Below are 6,833 nucleotides of genomic sequence, written 5' to 3'. Positions count from 1 at the left end.
ACCCAGGCTGTTCAGTGCTTTATCAGGAAGCTAAGAGACAAAAAAAAAAAAAAAAGGCAAAAATAATCCATGACAGGCAGCCCCATCGGACAGAAATTTGGCACTGTGTCTCAAAAACCTGCAAAATGCGGGTAACTTTTGCCCCAGAAATTTCCTTCTCAGGAATTTATCCTGAGGACAATCACTGGAGCAGACAAGGAAGGGAACAGGAAATATGTTCCAGAATGTTCCTGGTGGCAAAGGAAAAGCTGTGACTCCTTGGCTTTGTTCTGGCAGGAGGAGACAGAGGAAACCATTTTCTCCTTGTTGCTGGTCCTCAGGGAGGCTGGAGGGACCTGGACGCTGTTCAGGGTGGACCTGATCAGAGATCTGTGCTCCTGGGAAGAGTTTGGCTCTCCCCGGCCACACAGCAGCAGGCCGAGGCCCAGAGCAGGAGAGCTGGCTCCTAAGGCAGCCAATGGAAGCATCCAGAAGCCTATGGCTTTTGGATGTCGTAGGCTGTGATACCCAGCAATCTGTATTTAAGTTTTTCTTAAAAACAATTGTTAGAATTGTTTCCTTTCTATCAGCTTTGAGTCTTTGGTAAAGTTTATTTGCCAAAACAGCCAAATCTCAGCAATACAAGAATGTGGGACTATCTAGACTTCATTTCTCATAGGAAATAGTAAAAAAGAAAGAAAGAAAGAGGAAGAGCCTCCATATGCTCCACAGGAGAGGGTTTTCTAAATGAATAATGATATGTCTGAAAACGCAAGCTGAGCACAACCTCGCATGTGAATGGTGCTGGAGAAAATGTTTGGTGGCCGAAGATTCCCCATATTTTGTCAAATGAGAGCGAGCATGGCCTATACTATGTACGACACAAGCCTGGTTAAAACAAATACACACAGAGAGGGGGAGAAAGTCTTAAATGATATGATTGTAATATGGAAATATTCATGGAATTGTCTCTGGGTGGGAGTAGAATTACAGGTGATTCTTATTCTCTTTCCTTTGCTTATCTGCACTTCCTAAAGTGCTTATAGGCAAGATTTTTTTTTTTTTATATTAAGGAAAAGCAAGGCTACTGAGCAAAACAAAAATACATTAAAGAAATGCGTTGAGCTAGGCTGTACCCACCTCCTGCAATTCCCTTTCCTCTCTCTTAGCCAGACTCCCTCTTCTTCAAAGCCAGCTGGGATGGTTTCCTCTCCTGCAAGATGCTCTTGACAAGTTTAGCCCCCAGCAGGTTCACTTTAAAAAAAAAATTATTTATTTATTTGGAGAGAGAGAGAGAGAGAGAGAGAGAGAGGAGCAGATTGAGAGAGAGAGAGAGAGAGAGAGAGAGAGAGAGAGAGAATCCCAAGCAGACTGTCAGTGCAGAGCCCGACATGGGGCTCGAACCCATAAACTGTGATATTATGACCAGAACCGAAGTCATGAGTCAGATGCTTAACCGACTGAGCCACCCAGGCACCCCAACCACAGGCTCAATTTAAAGGTCCCTTTAGGGCTCTGATTCTGCACATTGGCATTGTCCAGTGTTATTCTTCAGGTGTGCTCCTGTTTAAGACTGGAAAGGACAAGGGGCACCTGGGTGGCTCAGTTGGTCAAACGTCAGACTTTGGTCACGATCTCATGGTTCATGGGCTTGAGTCCCACGTCGGGCTCTGTGCTGACAGCTCAGAGCCTGGAGCCTGCTTTGGATTCTGTGTCTCCCTCTCTCCCTGCCCCTCCCCTGCTCATGCTCTCTCTCTCAAAAAAGAATAAACATTAAAAAAAAAAAAAAAAGACTGGAAAGGACAACTCAGGTCAGGGCAAGGTGAGACATTAGCACCATCTTTGAAAAACCCTAACTGTAACCCTAACCCTAACCTGTTGCGTGAATAAGAGTCTCCTTTTATGTAACAGGAAAATGGGGGTGGGGAGGGGAAGTGGGAACACATATCAAGGAGACGAATTCTTTTGATTTAAGGAAATAGCTTTCAGTACGGTGGTGTGGCTGATTTTAGGATGGGCTGCTCTTGGTTGCTGGCGGTATTCAGTGAATGGCTGTGACCACTGGTAGATATTTCATAATAATTCCATTCTTTGGTCTTTAAAATTCAATGGCTCTTGTCTTCCCAGTGAGGGAGAAAACATTCTGAATGCAAAGAGATCTTCCACGTGGCTGAGTATAGAGCAACTATCCAACATTAAATTGGCCTTTAAAAAAAAATTAATGTTTGTTTATTTATTTTTGAGAGAGAGAGAGAGAGAGAGAGAGAGTGCCAGGGAGGGGCAGAGAAAGAGGGAGACACAGAATCTAAAGCAGACTCCAGGCAGAGTTGTCAGCACAGAGCCCGATGCGGGGCTTGAACCCACGAACCCTGAGACCCTGACCTGAGCCGACGTCGGACACTTAACCAACTGAGCCACCCAGGCGCCCCTAAATTGACCTTTATAGCAGCAGATTCACCCTGCTGGTTCTCTCTGGTTCAGCTTGCCAGAAACACGCATTCGTTTGCTTTCTAATAAATTTCTCCAATGCACCTTGCATCGTCTTGCCTCTGAGCCTTTATCCAAGCTGTGCTGCTGCCTGGAATACACTTCCCACCCCCCTTTTTTCCTAATTCTGGCTCATTCTTCAGACCTCTTCTCAAATTCTCTTCCTCCAGGAAGCCTTCCCTGTGTGAGCCCCGGTTCTGTTCCCCTGCCCTCCTGAATCTTACCCATCCTCATGTACATCACACTGTAGGATTAGTTTCCTGCTGTTGCCAACTGTGGGGACAAAAGGTGTACTTTTCTCTCCTTGATCTCTCAGTGGATCAGCCTCCGAGAGGAAATAGACGGTAATATTTTCTCAATGACTAAGTATGGGGGCGGGGGGGGGGGGGTGGGAGCCGGCCAGGGCTTCTTCTGTACTGACTATGGAACACCCTAAGCTGTAAAAAAAAAAAAAAAAAAAGCACATCTTAAAATGACAAATACTCAGGAATGTGATGTGCTTCGTGCTTCTGTGCTTCCGTCCCTTCTTTCAACACCCAGGGATGCCGGAACCAGTTCTGCAGAAGCAAGAGCACCAGAGGGCAGAGGGCTGGGGGAGGGGGGAGTGCTGTTCCCTTGGTTGATGACTCAGCAGTCAGAGAGCCTGAAGGGGGTCCCTGATCCTTCATGGAGGGAAGAACGAGGCAGGTGCAAAGCCCTGGTGACCTACCCCCAAGCCTCTTCTTAGAGAAAAGCCTGAGAATCAGACTCACTTTGCAGTCCGTGGCTCCAAGCCTCAGCTGTGTCGATCGGGGACATTGACTTAGTGTCCCAGGTCGGGAGCCTGGGTCTGGTCCCAACCTTGCACCTGACTCTAGGTGACCTGAGTGGGCCTTGTCCCCTCTCTGGGCCTCAGTTTCTCTGTCAGTGAGGAGACTTGGCCCAGAAGGTCTCTAAGAGCTCTTGGAATTTGAATGGTCCCAGTTTCTATGTCATTAAGGGGTTGGAAACCCCAGAATTCCGTTCATGGCTACTGCCAGTGACACACGCACACATTCAGCCCAGTGTTTATTGACTCTGCTTATAATTTCAGCTGTCTCTCGGGGTGAGGAATTCTTTTTTTTTTTTTTTTTTTTTCAACGTTTTTTATTTATTTTTGGGACAGAGAGAGACAGGGAGACACAGAATCGGAAACAGGCTCCAGGCTCCGAGCCATCAGCCCAGAGCCTGACGCGGGGCTCGAACTCACAGACCGCGAGATCGTGACCTGGCTGAAGTCGGACGCTTAACCGACTGCGCCACCCAGGCGCCCCGGGGTGAGGAATTCTTGAAGCTCATTACCTGCTTAGAAGACCATGCTTCTGCATAAAAACAAGATCTGTGTAAAAGACCTCTCTGACCTCAGCCGTAGCAATCTCTGACTCGACACATCCCCAAAGGCAAGGGAATTAAAAGCAAAAATGAACTACTGGGACCTTATGAAGATAAAAAGCTTCTGCACAGCAAAGGAAACAACCAACAAAACTAAAAGGCAACCAACGGAATGGGAAAAGATATTTGCAAATGACATATCGGACAAAGGGCTAGTATCCAAAATCTATAAAGAGCTCACCAAACTCCACACCCGAAAAACAAATAACCCAGTGAAGAAATGGGCAGAAAACATGAATAGACACTTCTCTAAAGAAGACATCCGGATGGCCAACAGGCACATGAAAAGATGTTCAACGTCGCTCCTTATCAGGGAAATACAAATCAAAACCACACTCAGATATCACCTCACGCCAGTCAGAGTGGCCAAAATGAAGAAATCAGGAGACTATAGATGCTGGAGAGGATGTGGAGAAACGGGAACCCTCTTGCACTGTTGGTGGGAATGCAAACTGGTGCAGCCGCTCTGGAAAACAGTGTGGAGGTTCCTCAGAAAATTAAAAATAGACCTACCCTATGACCCAGCAATAGCACTGCTAGGAATTTACCCAAGGGATACAGGAGTACTGATGCACAGGGGCACTTGTACCCCAATGTTTATAGCAGCACTCTCAACAATAGCCAAATTATGGAAAGAGCCTAAATGTCCATCAACTGATGAATGGATACAGAAATTGTGGTTTATATACACAATGGAGTACTACATGGCAATGAGAAAGAACGAAATATGGCCCTTTGTAGCAACGTGGATGGAACTGGAGAGTGTGATGCTAAGTGAAATAAGCCATACAGAGAAAGACAGATACCGTATGGTTTCACTCTTATGTGGATCCTGAGAAACTTAACAGGAACCCATGGGGGAGGGGAAGGAAAAAAAAAAAGAGGTTAGAGTGGGAGAGAGCCAGAGCATAAGAGACTGTTAAAAACTGAGAACAAACTGAGGGTTGATGGGGGGTGGGAGGGAGGGGAGAGTAGGTGATGGGCAGTGAAGAGGGCACCTTTTGGGATGAGCACTGGGTGTTGTATGGAAACCAATTTGACAATAAATTTCATACATTGAAAAAAAAACTCGTAGTATTGTACACTTTAACAAGTGAATTTTACTAATGTAGATTATAACGTAATAAAGCTGACTGAAAAAAATTCAAAAAAAAAAAAAAAAACAAACCAAGATCTGTGTCTCAAGCTAGAACTGGGGGACCAGTTTCACACACGCCGTGGGAGCCAGGAAGTGAACAGAATGTGGGCTTTGGGCAGACAGACCCCAGTTCGAATCGCAGCTCTGAACCCGAGGTGTGCAGGTAGGTCTGTAGACCATTTCTGAGGAGGGGCTCTCACGTGTCTCCTCTGTTGCAGAAAGAGGAACCAAAGACCAAGGGAAGTCCTTTAAAAACCTTTACAAAAACCTGGACCCCTGGGTGTGTGGGCATGGGGATGGCTGGAGTGATACACATTCCCTCGGGGTCTGAGTTGCCCATAGCTCCTGAAGCCAAAATTCAGGGACAGGGGAAGCAAGGGCATCGCATTCTACAAATTAGGCATCGCAGCTGGACTGCAGTTATTTGCGGGGCTGGGGGTGGGTGGCGTGGTATTCCGTGACAGAGCCTGGAGCTCAGAGATAGGCATGGGGGGTGCGGGGAGTCTGAGCCCCTCTTGGAATCTGGCTGCTGAGATGGCCACGTAGCGCCCTGAGCAGCCGGGGCTTACAGCGGGGAGTATGATTTGCGTGAATGGATGGGACTCACCCTGGAGGGAGGCACTGACGCCTGGAGAGAGGCCTCCCACCTCCTGCTGATGATTTTCCCAAAGCTCTCATTCTGTGTCATCACGTGCCAAGGGGTGGGGCTGCCTGGGCTGGAATGGGTCCTGGGGCCAACCAGTATCTCTTGAGTAATTGACTCATGGAACCGACTCGCTCATTTAGATATAATTTCTGGTCTTTTTTTTTTTTTTAACCCTCAACAAACTCTCATCACGTTAGCCCCGCTTTGCGCACAGTGAATACACTCAAGGAAGCTGGAAGCTAACAGCCATCGATCAAGTCCTCAATGACGGGAAATGAGAAGTTACAGTTAGGGGACAAAGGTACTCTTTGGTCTCCCACTTCTGTTCCTTTCCTCGCCATTCACTCACCGAGCAGCACCGATCGCCCCTCGGAGCAGATGCTGGGTTGAGGAAGGACGGTTATTCACGTGGGACAGGAATTTGGGATCTGGGATGGTGTCACCTAATGCACGATCTCTGGCTGTCTTATATGTAAGCCAGTCAAGGCCAGCCCTTTACCGACTCCAATTCGTAGATCAGTGCCCTCGTTCATTCCTTCATTAATTGATTCAAAACCAAACTTGCACCCCATGCCAGGTGCTGGTGCCAGGAGGAAAACTCCCTTCCCTAAAGGAGTTCTTGGGATGCGACACGCGGCACCCTAACCACTCCCTCTCCCAGCTCCAAGAACCCGTGCAATTCAGCAGTCCTGCGAACCCACCTCTGTCCACACAGCAAACAGGTCAAGAGACCCTCCAAAGGCCTGGTGTCAGAAGGCAGAGTGGGAGGTGATCAGGATCACTCAGAGAGAAAGTTCTGCCCTGTTGTCTGGAAAGGATCTACTGTACATCCATTCAAGGGGATAGCTGCTGCAACCGGACCACAAGCTGTAATATGCACAGTCTCTTTGTGAATTGGTGAGGACATCTGGTTACAAGAAACAGGCAGCCCGGGGAGATGGTTTAAAACTCCGATGCCAGAAAGCTAGGGACAGGGCTGCAGCTGGGCTCCGGGGATGGACGGGAGCCAGGGTTTATAACTTCTCATCTCGGCAGCTCACCTGGATGCCTCATTCTTGTTTCTTCTGAAGGTTTTTAAAGGTTTAAAAGGTTTTAAAATGTGAATACATTCCCAGGTCCTGCTCCTGCAGAACAAATCTGCAGAGTTCCTTACTGAACTCCCAAAGCCCTCCA

This window comes from Panthera onca, chromosome C1 (assembly GCF_046562875.1).
Source record: "Panthera onca isolate mPanOnc1 chromosome C1, mPanOnc1 haplotype 2, whole genome shotgun sequence".
NCBI lineage: Eukaryota > Metazoa > Chordata > Mammalia > Carnivora > Felidae > Panthera > Panthera onca.
Note: the sequence above shows the minus strand (reverse complement) of the source record.